At 35.2% G+C, this 17,626-nt stretch overlaps 2 protein-coding genes across 6 annotated transcripts in view; both read right to left on the bottom strand.

Moving 5' to 3' along the window:
• The window catches only part of LOC101901167 (neurocalcin homolog), a 337,832-nt gene extending 327,398 nt beyond the window's left edge, over window positions 1-10,434 (bottom strand). The window contains exon 1 of one of the 2 annotated variants that reach the window (XM_059131518.1): window positions 10,312-10,434. The gene's annotated coding sequence lies outside the window, so the exon portion shown is untranslated. The remainder of the gene's footprint in view (window positions 1-10,311) is intronic. The other variant, XM_059131516.1, reaches the window with a different exon arrangement.
• LOC101889337 (neuronal calcium sensor 2) overlaps window positions 1-10,452 on the bottom strand; it is a 175,687-nt gene extending 165,235 nt beyond the window's left edge. Inside the window, exon 1 of one of the 4 annotated variants that reach the window (XM_059131510.1) lies at window positions 10,312-10,452. The gene's annotated coding sequence lies outside the window, so the exon portion shown is untranslated. The remainder of the gene's footprint in view (window positions 1-10,311) is intronic. The other 3 variants (XM_059131513.1, XM_059131512.1, XM_059131509.1) reach the window with 3 other exon arrangements.
• Window positions 10,453-17,626: the final 7,174 nt, after the last annotated feature.

Here is a 17,626-nt window from a genome sequence, read left to right as displayed (position 1 = left end):
AGGAGACATGAACATCGATATCATTAAAAAAAAATGCAGTGACATCAAGATATTTAAACATACTTTCATCAAATGGGTTTGAAAGTTTGACATTCAAACCGACGAGGGAAGACGTTAATAGGAATACAAAAACCTGTATAGACCATATATTTATTAGATGGGATAAAAACCTGAGCGAAGTATACTCCGCAATAATAACCACACCAATATCTGATCATTATGCATTATTTGGATGTATAAATCAGTCAACAGTAAATACGAAACAGAAAATACGGAATCTACAAAATATGGAATAAATACCAAAAAAATAAATAACCAAATAAAAAATATTAATTGGGAAGATATCATTAACAAGTCTTATAACACAACCGAACTCTATAACAATATACATAACGTCTTCAACAAAATATACGAGAGCTCTAAAAAAGAACACACAATATACAAAAGACGTAATCCTTATCCATGGCTAACAGAATCGATATTGAAGTCATTTAAAATAAAAGACAGATTATACAAAAAGTGGGTCCAAAACAAAAATAACAAAACAAACGAAATAATATACAAAAACTTTAATAAAAAACTAAAGAAAGAAATTTTAAATGCAAAAAACAGACATTTGTATAACCAGTTCGTCAAACATAAACACAATCCGCGAGAAACTTGGAAAATTATAAACGAGGTTACAGGAAAAAGGGTCAATAATATTGATGATGTCATTATACATAACTTCTCTGGGGAAAACATAAAGAAAATAGCTGACAACTTCGCTACACAATTTAACCAAAATGTCTTAAATATTGTTCATTCTTGCAATATTGTTACGTTGAGATCCAGAGTCGAGATAAACTTGTCGAACTCAATGTTTATAGAATACGCTACTGAATCAGAGATACATACTATACTGTGCACAATAAACACAAGTAAAAGTTCAGGGGTGGATAACATAAGAGCAATTGATATAAAAAACAATGCCACTATTCTTACACCAATAATTACAAACCTCATAAATGGAAGTATAAGAGAGCCCACTGTGCCACAAATGCTAAAAGAATCTATAATAAGACCCATATATAAAGGAGGCAACAAATCAGATTATGGTAACTACAGACCAATATCTATTCTGCCTATATTGGAAAAAGTTTTAGAAGAGATAATTGTACGGAGACTGAACAGTTTCTTAAAAAAGTACAAGATAATAAATAAAAATCAATATGGTTTTCAGAAAGGCAAAAATATAAATAAGCTACTTGGCCATTTTAGCAATTACATTAACAAAACACTCAGTCAACAAAATAATTGCATTGCACTTTTTATAGATTTCAGCAAAGCTTTTGACACACTTTCACACGAAAAAATAGTGAATGTATTAGATAACACTGGGATAAGAGGCCATTGCTTAAGATGGTTCCAAGAATACCTTTTATCAAGATCTTTCAACGTAAAAATTGCTAATACTAACAGCAATAAGCTATCTACTCGTTACGGAGTTCCTCAAGGTTCAAAACTAGGACCAATTTTGTACCTTATATACACCAATGAAATGACTAAGCATCTACATCAAAGTACGTCGTTTACATATGCTGACGATACCGCCATGATAGTTTCACACAAAGAAATCGCCGAAGCAACAAAAATAATGCAGGATGAATTAAATATTATCACAAAATGGTGCCATGACAATGGTCTTGTAATTAATGCAAACAAAACAAAAATAATGCATATCAGACCTAGAAGTGTACCAAAAAACAACATCAGCATTGTTTATCATAATAATGACTGCCTCCATGCACAAATCCGGGATGCTGGAGAAGAGCGAGAAGAAAAATGTACAACATACTTAGAACTGGTAGAAAACTACAATTATTTAGGTGTTCATCTCGATCACAACTTTAAATGGAAAACACACATACAAAACTTACAGAAGAAACTAAATAAAACGTCATTTGCCCTGTACCACCTTGGCAACTGTGCTCCATATAACGTCTTGAAACAGGTATACTATTCGATAGTAGAGTCCCACTTAAGACATGACATTTCAGCGTGGGGAAACGCGCGCTGCTGCAGATCTCTACAGGAAACACAAGACCGAATAGTAAAATCTCTGTTCAAAAAATGTCATCATGTATCAAACAACACCTATGAGGAACATAGAAAACACGACAATATGAGACAAATGTATAGAAACCAACGTATATTAAACATTAAATAACTGTACGCAATCACAATAGCATGCGAATTTATGGAAGATCCAAGCCTCGCGAAAAAAATCAGCCATCAACAAAGTACCAGAAGAAGATTGGATGGTCGCTACTTCATACCGAGATTTAGAAATGAATATGGGAAGTTCTCCCTAGATGTCGCTCTGCCAAGCATTCTGAATGAATTCCCGAAAGATGTCTTAGAAATAAGAAATATAATCACAAAAATGAAACATATGAAAAACTATTTATTAAACAAGTAAACTATTAGAAAATCACTGAAATTAGTAGATAAACTATATAAAATATATGAAGTCTACAGTCTAGTTTTAGTTTTTGATTTTTGTTAACATTTTGAACATATTTTTTAATTTTTATATCCTATACACAAGCCATTTTGGCTTCGTAGGTTATTGTAATGCCAATTTTTTAATCAATAAAGAAGTCCTATAGGACAAATAAAAAAAAAAAGTTCAGCTAAGGTATATTAATAAATATCTTATATTAAGTTAATTTTAATATATGTAGGTATGCTTTAATTCATGCAAAAAGCGTTATTGCGAATTTAATAAATGTATTTTGAAAACTTTGAAAAACATAAGTTCTTATATAAAGTCGAAAATCGAAGGAGATTACTTCCTGAGATGTTACAAACTACGTTCGTCATTCTCAGAAAGTAGATCTTCTTTTAAAGTTGTTTTACCACAAAATCGTTTTCTATCGAACGTTCCCACGCCTCACATTCCCACCCCTGCCGACCGAGGGAGTGACCTCCCTTTACGAAGGGATCGCGTACACATCATGATCCGCATCATAATGGGAATGTGGTAGGAAATAGAAAACCAGCTACAGAATCTAAATTTATCAGCTAGTTTGTCAAATAATAGAACATGTATGTTAATTGTTTAAAAATAAAATTATTCTAGATTTAATAACTTCTAAACTCATACCAAAATCTACATTACAGTACACAGAATTAAAATCAACACACATTTTACTAAGAGGTTCGCCCATTGAATAATTCGTGCGGTGAAAATCAGCATATAATAATTCGTAGTATCTACTAGATCTAAACGGAACATTAATTCTAATAGATGAGATTAGGAAATCTGAAGGTATATTACCATTTAATATTTTTAGTACAAACATGGAGTTCAAGATAATACGACTGCTTTTAAGTGTAGGCAATCTAATTTATTTTAGCCTGCTAGCATAAGATGGAAAAACAAAATCACTATTCCAATGTAAACCCCGTAAGGCAAATAACAGAAATTGTTTTTGCACGGATTATATTTTATCTGAGTATATTGCATATTGAGGATCCCATACAACAGAACCGTATTCCAATATAGGTCTAACAAGAGACGTAAATAACTGTTTTGTTATATATGGATCAGAAAATTCTTTGGCCCACCGTTTAACAAAACCTAAAACACCATTTGCTTTATTAACCATTGTTATTACATGGCTATTAAAATTTAATTTTGGATCCATCAAGAGGCCTAGATCGACAAATGAGTCTACTGTTGATAATGAATGACCGTCAATATTATATTGTAATATCAGAGAAGAAGATCTGGAGAAGCACATATGCTTACATCTTCTATATATATAAAAATCAAATTTTGTTTGTTGGTAATGGAATCAGTTGGAAACGGCTGGACCGATTTGCAAAATTTTTTGTACAAACGTTCGTCATACCCCGAGTTAGGTTTTAAAGAAAAAAATATTGACCACGCCTCCTTTTACGCCCACTATTACGATTTATCTAAAATCTTTATATTTGCCAAAATAGTGAAGATATCGGTTTGAGAATTATTACACGAGATGCTGTTGGCTTTCCATCCTACCCTAAGTACTTATTTAGGGGCTGGGAAACGCGCCTACTTTTAAATCTATCTCTCTATATGTAGAAGAAAGTTGTGTTAGTTACTACTCTTATAACATAAAGACCGCCGGTCTAATTTTAACGATTTAGACAAATTCGGATTTGCCTCTTGGCCGTAAGGAATAAAATTCAAAAAAATCGCGTAAAAATGTGAAATTTGAACATTTTCATTTTGACTTTTAAAATGTACAATAGTAATGTTTTATATTGCATATTTTTTCCATTTTGACTTACTATTTTCGAATGTACATTTGTAGTGCTTTTTTTTTTTTTTTGAATTCTAATATTATGTGTAGGTTTTTGGGTAGTATAAAGCCACAACGGATAAAACTGTTATTTATAGATTTTATGTATTTATTCGTAATACCCAATAAATACATAAAATCTATAAATAACAATTTTATCCGTTGTCGCTTTATATGAAAATTCTAAAATCGGGAAAAATCGACAATTTTTCAATGGAATCGAATTTCAAAATAATAGTACATTCTACCGACAAAAAATGACCAAAGAAGCGTTATGGGGTTAATTTCAAAAAGTGAATCTGCTTCTTTCATATGGCAATAAATTGTCAAATGAGAACACAAAATGCAAAATACATTGGGACTGCAATCAGTCAAATACCGACTATAAAGAACGCAAAATAGAAATTCTACCTAAACATTCAAGATACCTTTAATCGCTTTGGCAGGTCATGATATGGATCATAACCCCTGATAACGGAACAACCCGATTTCAAGTATATTCTACAATTTAACCATATTTTTCGTACTAATTTTAGCTTATGTTGATAATTTAAGAAGAAACCATCTTTGCAAAAAGTTATCACGTTTTGGTATCACCAAAGGGGGAAGAAAACCTCTTCTTATAAATTTTTATTTTTCGGAAAAGTGCGCATCTTAGTCTTGAGGCTACCTGGGGTAGAAGATCATCTTACAGATAATTATCCTCATAGGAATTTATTTAAGTATAGTCCCCACATTAGTATACCCCCAAGTCCACTTTTCCAACCAATGTGTGGTCAGAAAAGAAAATTTGGTATTCTATTTATTTTGTAACCCCCAAGAGAATATTGGTTGGGAACGTAGATTTGGTTGTACGTCTATATGAAATAAACTCCGAAATGTCAATCTGGGACTCATTCAGTCGGAAATTGTGGCAGAAACATGAAAAAATACGAAATTATAAAGTAACTTTATTGGATCTCCACCGCACAATTTAAATGACAAACAATTAATGCAAAAGAGTAATTTCTTTGGCTATTCTGACAAGTATGAGGTGGACAAAACTGAATACCACGCAGTACGGGATTTTAAACGTTGGAAATACAAATTTCAAATTATAGCTCATTTGAATGTTTTTTACAACATCAAAAATTGAGCTGAATTTTCACATGGGGCTATTATAGATGTTCTTTATCATATAGGTATTTAACACTCAAATTAAAGCCTATAGCTGAATAATAAGATCAGGCTATTCAAAATATCTAAAACCGACGGAAATTATAATTTTTGCCATGAATATTAATTTATATTTAGTCATGGAGTCATTACTCATAATCAAGTCATTACTTATAATCAAAATTGGAGTAATTATAATGGCGCCATTACTTATAATCAAAATTGTGCCGCCTACATAAGTCAGATCTGTGATTTATTATGCTTTAAAGATTGAAACTACTGGCCGGCAACGCGGACCGGGCCAGCTAGCTTGCCTATATTTTAATCCATACAATTTTTGAAATAAACTAGCTCGTTTATCACAATTATGGGAAATGAATAATTTAACATCATCTGCGTACATTAACAATTTCGAGTAATTTATTGAATTAGGTAAATTGTTGATAAATAAAAGAAAGAGGACCGGTCCAAGGTGACTTCCTTGCGGAACACCCGATGGAACATTAATCGTTTTGGATAGATATCCTTCAAACAAAACTAGTTGTGATCTATCTTGTAAGTAAGATGATATCCATTTGACTAAGTTTGTGTTGAAACCCATATAATTTAATTTATATATTAGAAGTTTATGGTTAACCCTATCAAAAGTTTTACTAAAATCAGTATAAATTGTATCAGTTTGTTTACGCTGGACAAATCCTTTTATTACTGTTGACGTAAATTGTATAAATTTAAACTACGCAGACTATTGGACACATCCTGACGTTGTAGAAAAGGCATACAAATTTGATCAGCCTGTGATAACTTATAAGGATACGAATCTTTAATTCGGCAAGAGGTACTGTAATAGGTTGTGGAGGTACTGGAATAGGTACGGTTAATACGAAAGACCTGCTAGGGCATTTGTAAAAGAATTTGTGGAAAAATCAGAAAATTCAGCTCATATACCTCACTTACCAGTTCCTGCTTCAAAAAACTAAAAAATTATTTATCAATTTGCTATCAGAATGTAAGGGGGATAAAATCTAAATTATCTCACATTTCTGGTAATTTATATAGATAGGTCAGAGATAGTTTTGTTTGAAGGTTTTCATTCTAAATCTATTGATGTTCCATCTGAAGTTCCACGAGGAAGTCTTCTTGGACCAGTTCTATTTTTGTTGTTTGTTAATGATCTACCAAATTCAATTGAATATTCTAAATTATTAATGTACGCCAATGATGTCAAATTATTCATGACTCATAAATCTCAAATAAATGTTGACTTATAAAAAGAGGTTTAAATAGCCTTTTTATTGGTGTCATCTCAATGGCATGGAGTTGAATTTAAAAAAAATGTAAGAATGTGTTTTTTTTTAATCTAAACCTATATCAAATCATTATAGTATAAATGGACTGCAGATTCCTTCACTAATCTGGGGCTTTTGATGGACCCCAAATAAAATTTTAATAACCATATTACTACTTTTATTAAACGTTGTGCCAAAGAATTTTCTGATACATATGTGACTAAACAACAATATTCGTCTCTTGTTAGACCAATATTAGAATATGGTTCCTCTGTCTCAATATACTTTTTATTCCGATAAAATCGAGTCCGTACAGAAGCAATTCCTGCTTTTTACTTTAAGGGGTTTAAATTGGAACAATAGCTTTGTTTTACCCTCTTATACCAGCAGGTTAAAATTAATTCGATTACCTTCATTAAAATAGACGAATTATGTTTCATTGTATAATGATGTTAAAAATTTTAAACGGTACTGTACCATCTGAAATAGAATAAATGTTACTTTTAGAACTAGTAGATATTATCAATTTTTATATACTGAATTACATCGCTCAAACTATGCGATGGGTGACCCTGACAGTAAAATGAGTGTTGATTTCAATTATTTATATTCTTATGTAGATTTTGGATACAATAAAGTCTAATATAATTTTGTGTTTAAATGATCAATAGATTGTGTGTAGATAATTGTATTTTTTACCAGCTGATGAATTTGTTTTTTTGTAGCTGGAATTACTAACGCTTACTGATAACCCGTATGAGGATGGTCGCCCCTCCGGTCGGCAGGGGCGGGAAATGAGTAACTTTGGGTGCGTTCGTAAAACTTCATTGTCGCTGTGGACCCAAACTATACAGTTTGCGTCTTTCTTGAGGCTGGACTAAGAAACAGAGCCACATTAGGATGAATCAGATCAAACTTATTTCAATGTAATTTATATTTTGAAATTCGCCCAATTGTTTTATTTTATTACACAGTTAAAAATATTCATATTTTTTGTATTATTGTATTTATTTGTATTGTATTAAAGCACAGAGGAAGAAATTGCTCAACTGTCACTTTTGAAATTGTTCAACTTTGAAATTTCGTACGATCGACGTATTTGGGTAACAATGATATAAATACACGTGTTTACTTGAGTGGTGAAAAACCCCGACCGTAAAAAATGATTTGCAGGTGGTGTAACAAAAACTAGGAAATTGGACAAGTGCACTAGAATATAATGTTGATATGTATTAAATTTGAAGACCTCCTCATCTAGGATAAATCCGAAACCTGCATCGTGAATTAAGGTGGAACTAAGATGGATACCCCATAATAGGTAATCTTCCCTTCGGCTTAAAAAATAGCGAAAACATTGATTCAAACCCACTACTGTATCATAACTGGATCACAACTATAAAACATGAATAACTCGGGAAGCAAGTTAAAATTCAGGTTTGTTAATACTAATTTTCGTATAATACTCCCTAACTGGTAAAACTGGCATTAGACCACGCTTTCAAATTATACTCATATTGTATTCAAACCTTCGGGTCAAGTAAACATGTCCTTTCCCTAAGATTTTGTGTGTTTCCCGTAGTGCATATAATACTAAGTAACTGTGCTAAAAATTTCAGGACGTTCCGGCATGGTCCTGTGCTCAAAATTAAGCCCTCAATTTCAATAAACGAACATTAAAGGTCAACATCTTGAAAATTAATCATTCCCGAAACACAAATGTAATCAGGATAAGGAACAACTCTAGTTTAGTAAAAACTCTTAGATTTTTTCGAAATTTTTTCCAGAGGTAGGTATTTTTACCCTGATCCCGGGAAACTATTTTTTTCTTGGGGGACGGACCCGGGACCCCAGATTTTTGACCCAAAAATCCGGGATCAAGATCCCGCCTGGACCCGGATCCACTTACCCGATATAGACAATATGGGTATCGATGGAAAGCTTATGGAAATACCTATCCAACAAGTGGTCACATGAAGTTGCCATGGTACGGAAGTTATAGTCAAATTATCGATTTTTTGGACCCGGATTTTTTATGAAACCCCCAAAAAGTCAAAAAGGGCCCATTATGGGGGCAACAAAATTGTTTCCAAATTATAGCTGACACTCTTACCTTTCCAAAATGCTACAATTTGTGCTAATACCTTTTTCGGTTCCAGAGATATTGGTCTTTCCATCCGCATAACCCGATTCTAACCAGTTCATTAAAATTATGTTTTTAATAAAAAAAGTGTTTATTTCGCGTAGCAGTCGTCGGAATAACAAAAGTTTTCTAAATTTGGCACTTTTTGTAAATGGCCGGCCTTCGGCCGGGGCTTGAGATTTTCACCTATGGGTATGTCCGACCCCGGCTAACGCGAACAAAAGGTTCATAATTTCGGCACTTTTTGTAAATAGCCGGCCTTCGGCCGGGGCTTGAGATTTTCTCCTCTGGGTATGTCCTACACCGGCTAACGCGAACCAAAGTTTTCTAAATTGGATACCTTTTGTAAGTAGCCGGCCTTCGGCCGGGGCTTGAGATTTTCTCCTCTGGGTATGTCCTAAACCGGCTAACGCGAACCAAAGTTTTCTAAATTTGACACTTTTTGTATATATAGCCGGCCTTCCGCCGGAGCTTGAGATTTTCTCCTCTGGGTATGTCCCACACCGGCTAACGCGAACCAAAGTTTTCTAAATTTGACACTTTTTGTAAATAGCCGGCCTTCGGCCGGGGCTTGAGATTTTCTCCTCTGGGTATGTCCCACACCGGCTAACACGAATCAAAGTTTTCTAAATTGGATACTTTTGTAAGTAGCCGGCCTTCGGCCGGGGCTTGAGATTTTCTCCTCTGGCTATGTCCTACACCGGCTAACGCGAACCAAAGATTTCTGAATTTCATTCTTACGCAAAATATACCTTTTTTTTTATTGAAAACATAGTTTTAATGAACTGGTTAGAATCGGGTTATGCGGATGGAAAGACCCATATCTCTGGACTCAGTAAAGGTATTAGCACAAATTGAACCTTTTTGGAAAGGTAGAAGTGTCAGCTATAATTTGGCATCAATTTTGTTGTCCCCCATAATGGACCCTTTTTTGACTTTTTGGGGGATCCGGGTCTAGTCGGGGTCTCGAACCCGGACTTTCGGGTCAAAAATCTGGGGTCCCAGGTCCGTCCCCCAAGAAAAAAATAGTTTCCCGGGATCATGGTTAAAATACCTACCACTGAAAAAATTTTCGAAAAAATTGAAGAGTTTTTACTAAACTAGAGTTAAGCCCAGGATAATAAGGGTTACTCAAGGAAAAAATCGGCACCATCCGCTGGTTGACGCTAAAGGAAATATAAGCCAAAACTGACAATATTTTCCCTTCAAATTTCTAATTCTGACAGTCGTTGTTTCTTATTATCCATGGCAGACGGAAGACAGACTTAGAGGGTGTATAGGTATATGAAAAAGATTTTTGTCCTAGGTTATATTTGATATTTGGAGGCACCAAAGAACTCTATTGTAAAACGATAATAATGTTATAATGTTTCAATTTCAAAGATGTACCACTTACCAGTAAATAGTGTTATTATCAATGGTAATGTGGTAGTGTCATACGTATAGATTACTGTGTCTAAACATTATACGCCTGTATGCACCAGTCGTTATCAAATCTTCGAGAGATTCTATAGAATTCGCTATAAAACTTAAAAATATTATTTTGTACCCTAATTAATGTGTATGAAAACTGAAACAAAACAATAGCAGAGTACTTGTTTTGCCAACGACTGGGTATGGTAATAGCAATGGGTGACCCAACCAACATCTAATTTTATAAGGAAACAATTTGAACCTTCGACATATCGTACAATTTGTAAACAAAAATGGAATTTAATTGAATGTACGCATTCAAGTGTTCTCATGAAACTATCTATTAACTGCGCTACCTAAAATTCGACGTAGCGTAAACAAATACTCAACTTTCCCACCATGCACTATAGGGCCGACGGCATGGTTTTAAGGCAAACAATCAAATTTTAATTTAGTTGTTTGATAACAAATGAATGGAATCATGGCTCAATAACAAATGTTGCTCAACTTCAAAGAAACAAGAAAAATTCAACTTTGTGCTGGAGTCTTATAGTGTCAAATACACTTTTAAATACGCAACAGTTGGTTTTGTTTATTTTCCATTTCTTTAACAATTTTATATTGTTGAAAACCTGTCAAACAAAAATGGAATTTGGGGGTAATTCCACAAGATTGATTCTAAAATAGTAGGACAGTTCTACCACAAATATGTACAGCTTATTACCCATTTACGTCGAAAATTTGCATTTATATTGCAACCAAATTTGAAATAATTTCAAATTATTGTATATTTTACTACAAATTCAATGACTACTGCAATGATAAAGTCCGTTTGGCGAGCAAACTAAAATTAGAAGAAGACGAATTGTTAGAATATGTCATCGAGGGCATATCAAACGTTCAGCTTCGACGACAAACAATGCTGCAGCGATACAAAAGTGTGACGGAGATGTGCAAAGCATTGGCAGCAATTCCGTTCCCTAAGTCGAGTGACGGTGGCCGCGCCACTTCAACCACCAAGTTAGATGTCCGCTGTTACAATTGTAACAGTCTTGGCCATTATGCAGCTGACTGCGGTAAACCAAGACAACAGCCTGGAACATGTTATGCTTGTAGTGGCAACGACCACACAGTGTCTGGCTGCGAACAAAATAAGAAAAAAGTGACGACAAAATTACAGAATCCATATGTAATATGTACCTATCCATTTAATTTCAGAAATAATTTTAATCTTTGTATAGAAAGCCTAATAGACTAGTTAGCTCAATAAGTTTAATTAGAACACAAATTTTCCCCGTTCAAAATACAATTGTTTATGGTTTAAACTTTGCTTTATTAAAAACAAAGGGATATTGCTTTCGTGTTTTTGAAATTATCAAATACATGTTTCCAACTTAAAATGATTGTGTAGATACATGTTTCCAACTTAAATGATTGTGTGTAGATAAACACCTTATGAAGTACGCAGTATTGTTAGGAATTGATTTTTTGGAACAGACCAATAGCAAATTACTGTTGTTCGGTGTTGAAATTGATAACCCCACCAACATAACTCAAACAAATTAAAGCCAGATAACAAACTGATAGTTAGTACATCAAAACAAATTGCGGACAAATTGGAGTTGGAAAAAAATTAATACCCACAGAATCAAAAGAAATTATGAACAGGTTAGAACAAAAAAATTTTACAGACAATTTGGAGCTAAGCAACAAAACTACAGCTGTCGATTCAAACTATGAGCAGGATTGTGCTGCATTTGAAAACAACCAATAATGCACAGACGGGGTGACTATGTCGTGATAAAAAATATTAACGCTACCATAGGGACGTCTACAAAATTTATGCCAAAATTCAAAGGCACCTTTGTAATTGCAAAAAACGATAGCTCTTTGTTGGTAGGTTTGGATTCCGCTGAAGGTAAGTAAGAAGAGAGAGGTCAGTAAACTGGGTCAATGAAAACCCAAAATGTGGAGTGGACTGTATTTAGGGTTTAGCTTGATGAAATTATTCCTCATAGCCAATGAGGAATAATTTTAGGAAAGGAGAAGAGAACAAATAAAACCAATTAGAAATTTTCTTAAACGTTACAAAACGTATCAAATAATGGTTTATTGAGGAGATATGCTTACCAATGCGAGTCAGGAAAAAAGTGAGTTAGGCATAAAAAAGACTGCACTGAGTAACAACGATACTGATATTCTACTTTCGTTAAGATAAATCAATGGCTACTTAACGAGAGTATTCAGTAGGTCTATACAATTCATTTTACACTTATTCTAATACTAATTCACAATAGATTTATAATAGTTAAAATTATAATAATAAATTTCATGTTAATTCAAACAAATATACATATTCATATTAAGGATATTTATTTTTTTAATGAATTGGCAAATTCAACGAATTTGTCCATGGCCCCGGCCTTGCACCTGTGCAACAGATGCGGAAACGCATAAAACTGACGCCAAGGATTTAATGGCCTGCGACAGCACCCTTTGATCAGGCAAAATTACGTTGCGGGTAGCTGCATGTTCTGAGCTGTGTTCTGTGGTGATCGTGGCGGGCATTGAAACGCCTCGGCAGTTGCTTACGTTTATTTTGATGTGATGGTTTTTGTTGTGATGCTCGTGATCGTTGAAATTATGTTCGATGACTGTTCCGATTGCTGTGTTGAGAAGCTGGTTGTCGAAGCATAGGGACGTTACGAGTTAGCTCTCTGGATGTGATGTCCAAACTGGGTAGTGCCAAGCGACCGTGCACATTCGGGCGAGAATTCCCTTGCGATTCGGGGTGGAGCATGGTGTGGTGCTGATAACCGCACTTCCGGCAGACATCTTTCGAATGACAATCCTTCACGGTATGGCTCTTGGCTAAGCAGTTCAAGCAGTATTTGTGTTTTCGAATGATGTTGCGCCTCGCAGGTACCCTCATCATGATGAACTTCGGGCAGAATCGTAGGGAATGGCGCTGCTTGCATACGACACACACGTAAACCTCACGGCTGTTATATGACCTGAAATGGGACAGATATTAGTACGGCCCATTTCAACGTATGGAAATAACGTAAATGAGATGAGTTATAAAAATGAGATGAAATATGGTTACCAAATGATTAGAATGTAGTTTGAGCTGTAACGAAGTGATATTTTGAAATTGACCGGTTAGTCGGATGCATCATCGTCCAACAATGGCAGGTAACAAAGTTTGACAATTGGGCGATTTATGATGCCAAAAGCAGTCTTTACTTCAACGACTCTGACTTGATCATCTGATCCGCTGTGTGTGTTGGTGATTCTACCTAATCTCCACTCCCTAGGGGGCAACAAATCATCTATAACGACGACTAAGTCCCCCACTTTAAGATTAGGGGAGGTACGTCTCCATTTATAACGTTTTTGTAATGCCTTCAGATAGTCTTCTTTCCATCTGCGGGAAAATTGGTGATGAATTGCTTTTAGTTTCAACCACCTATTGATAATAGATAAGTTTTGAGATAAAGGTTCTGGTAGTGCCATAATATCCACGGAGAAAACGTCCAGGTGTTAACGCAGTGAAATCGGAAGGATCCTCTGAGACAGCAGATATAGGCCGCGAATTTAGAACATCTTCTATTCTTGCTAGTACGGTAACTAATTGTTCAAAGGTGAATGCGCTTAAAATGATGTTTGAAGCTTTTCATAGCCGATTCCCATAACGCGCCCATATGAGGAGCGTGAGGTGGAATAAACTTCCATTCGAAGCCATGAACCGCATATTTTTCAGAAACGTCTTTAGCAGATGACTTAAGCCAGCCAGATAAGCGCTTTATGTATTTCCAGCTTAACGTAAAATTGAACTTTTTATTTCAAATGGTGCTGCGAAATCTATGCCTGTGATGTGAAATGGGGGAGTCAAACTACACTGTTCAGGTGGCAGAGGGGCCATAATTTGTGAATAAGATTTTTGTTTGAAAATGAGACAGATCTTGCATTTGTGTATAGTACCTTTGACCCTTGTTTTGAGGCGAGAAATGTAAAATTCAGTTTGAACCATTCTACACATTAAATTACAATCAGCGTGAGACATATGTGTAAATGATTTAAATATAAGCGACAGTATCTCGATTTATTGGGAACAATTATTGGAAACCGCTCGTTATACGACAAAGATGAATTAGCTAATCTACCATTAACTCGCATTACTCCTTTTGGATCCAAAAACGGATTGAGCGACTTAAGAGAGCTTTTTGGTGAAATTTCGATGTTGTTTTACAATAACATTTATATTCATCACCATAAAACATTTTTTTATAGTAAATAAGGAGTCCATATTTACCGAAGGAGTATTCTGAGTGTGTTAACTTTTCTTCAGATGTTTTAGAGGAATTGCGCAGTCTGCTTATGCAATTTTGGTAAAAACGACCAACATAAGCGAATACTTTTAACGCACGTTTGTACGTAGAAATTGACTTCAAAATTCTGAATCTTGGTTCTCTACTTCGATTTTCTTTTCTGCAGCAGCCATGCACTGTTCGTTCGTTTGCCTACTTTATGCAAGGTTACAAAATTCTTTTTCGGCCATTCTGTTGAAGGCTGCGTAAGCCAATGTGGACCTTGAAACCACCATTAATTTGGAGACAAATCTTGAGGCTTACAACCTCTAGTACCCATATCCGCAGGATTGTCGTGGGTAGGAACATGGCGCCACTCGGCGGTTGGAACGAATTCTAGTATTTGGGCAGTTCGATTCTGTCCACAAATTTATGGATTCGAATTTGAAATCAAACGTAGACACCACATAGTTAACTAATTTCGCGAGCAGAACCGCAGCGTTGAGCACTAATCTCGGTAAACAAACTTGCTGTAACGGGGCTACTTTACTTTTAGCTACGATCATATTACAAAATACTACTCCTTTTTCTGTTTGACACCGTAAGTAAACGCAATCACAAATTGCAGATTGAGAAGCGTCAGAAAAGCCATGAATAACTACTTTGTCCTGAGGAAAATATTGAATCCATCGTGGAATTGAAACTACACCGAGATTTTGCAAATCTGACAGCAAATTATTCCATTTCGCTTCCGATTCGGCACTAATATGTTCGTCCCAATCGATACCTTCTAACCACAACTGCTGCATCAAAACTTTTGCCCGAATTATTACCGGGGCTATCCATCCTGCTGGATCGAAGAGTTGCGCGATACGAGAATGTGTCAGTTAAAGCATTCCATTTAACTTCAAGCGTTTTAGTAGAACTATTTTCCTGCAAGCTAAGAAATTCTGAATCATAAAGGTCTTCCGTTGAGATTGTTGAGAGGAGCCTTTTGTCGTTCGCTGTGAATTTTTTGAGAGGAAATCCAGCACTATTGAAAACTGATACAAGATCTTGCTGATTTTTCATAGCTTCTGCTATAGTAAAACCTCCAGATAATACATCGTCAACATATGTTTCTCGCTGAATTATTTTAGAGACATGGGGAAATTAATTTTTCGAATCTTAGCTGTAACAGTGTACGTATAGCGAGAAATGGTGCGCAATTTACACCAAATGTGACTGTCTTTAAATTATAATCTTTTATAGGTTCGTCTGACCTAGATCGGAAGACAATTCTTTGATAAGCTCTATCGTGGGGATGCATGAGAATTTGCCTATACATTTTTTGAATGTCACCGCTGAAGACATAGGGATATTTTCGCCAATTAAGAATTACAGACGATAAGTCGGTTTGGAGCGTGGGCCCGTATGAAGCACATCATTAAGAGAAAATCCTGACTTGGATTTTCGAGACGCGTTAAAAACTACTCGTACTTTTGTGCTTTTATGTTCTGGACGCACTACTGCATGGTGTGGGAGATAAAAAGATAAGTAGTTGCCTTCAATACACAATTCATGAGCCGAGATTTCTTCCATATGGCCCAACGACAAGTATTCATTAAGAACTGCGTTGTATTCTCTCGCTAAATCAGTATTGCTTGACATGTTTTTTCCATCCGAATGTATTGGGCTAAGGCTATAAACCTTGAAGAGCCAAGAGGCCATGTGTCGGAGAATTCTTTTTTAAAGGGTAATCGGACCATCAGAAGTGCGAGTTGTTGTTTTCTTGTAAAATTCTTCACAAAATTTATCTGAGACTGAGACGGGTGCAGTTCGAGGAACTTCTTCTTGTTCCCAAAACTTCCTTAGTAAATCGCTTATTAAAATGTTTTCAGTTTTCACAATACAAGATGTGAATGAGTGAACTTGCTCAACCGGCATGGGGCCACTAAGTACCCAGCCAAAAATTGTATTATAAGCGGATGCATTGCCACATATATTCTTTTTAATACCTTCTAGGTTTATAAATCTTTAAGAATCATTGCCCAAAATAAGATCGACTTGCGACGACTTATTAAAGGGCGGATCGGCTAAATCAATATCTTGTAAATCTTGAGGGTTAGAGACTTCAAAGGTGGCAGAAGGAAGAGATTGTGTGACTTTAGGTAATACGATAGCCGTAATTGCAAATCGTATATTGTGTTTCTTAGCGACAAATAATTAACTCACATTCTTTCTCAGATGTCTGTTTCTGGCCTCAAACTCCAGTAATTTCGTAATAACCTTGAGAGGTGGGGATTTGTAGAAGGTTTCGAATTCTTTCTGAAATGAAAGTTCTTTGTGATCCTGGATCAATTAAAGTCCTTAAAGTGAATAATTCAACCATGTGTTAAATGTGAACTAGAGCTGTTAGCAGCAGAATTGTGTTATTATCTGCACAAAAATTGGCTTGAACTTGAGACGAGCGTTTAAATTTTGAAGTCGAGAGACTGTCCAGAGTAAGAAATTGATTTGGCTTAGAAGACTTTTAGCTTGAGTCATTATGCATCATGTCCTTAGAAAATTTTTCTGAAGCAGACTTATTTATGTGGAGAAGTGCGTGATGATCTTTGTGGCAAATCAAACACGTATGATTACTTTTGCCAACGTATTATTACATATGACCAGCGGATAAACAATTAAGACATATGTTGTTTTAACAACGAAATCTACGCTTTCGTGAGTCGACAATTTGCGAAATTCTTGGCATGACCTAATCTGATGATTGCTTTTGCAATAGGAACATTTTAAATCAATTCTTTCTTGTGGAGAATTTTGTTGTTTTTTTGAAACACCCTGTAAATCGGTGAGCGTTCTACTACTTCGAACCTATCTATGAGAAAATCGTCTAGTTGGGCCCAGGTCGGCAACTCATGATGAAACTTGAGCGATTGCTCCCAAAGAGATAGAGTTTCATCAGGCAATTTCGTAGAGAACAAATATATTAGGATAGGATCCCAAATT

The sequence above is a fragment of the Musca domestica genome, unplaced genomic scaffold (assembly GCF_030504385.1).
Source record: "Musca domestica strain aabys unplaced genomic scaffold, Musca_domestica.polishedcontigs.V.1.1 9, whole genome shotgun sequence".
NCBI lineage: Eukaryota > Metazoa > Arthropoda > Insecta > Diptera > Muscidae > Musca > Musca domestica.
This window is presented reverse-complemented; position numbering and strand designations above follow the sequence as displayed.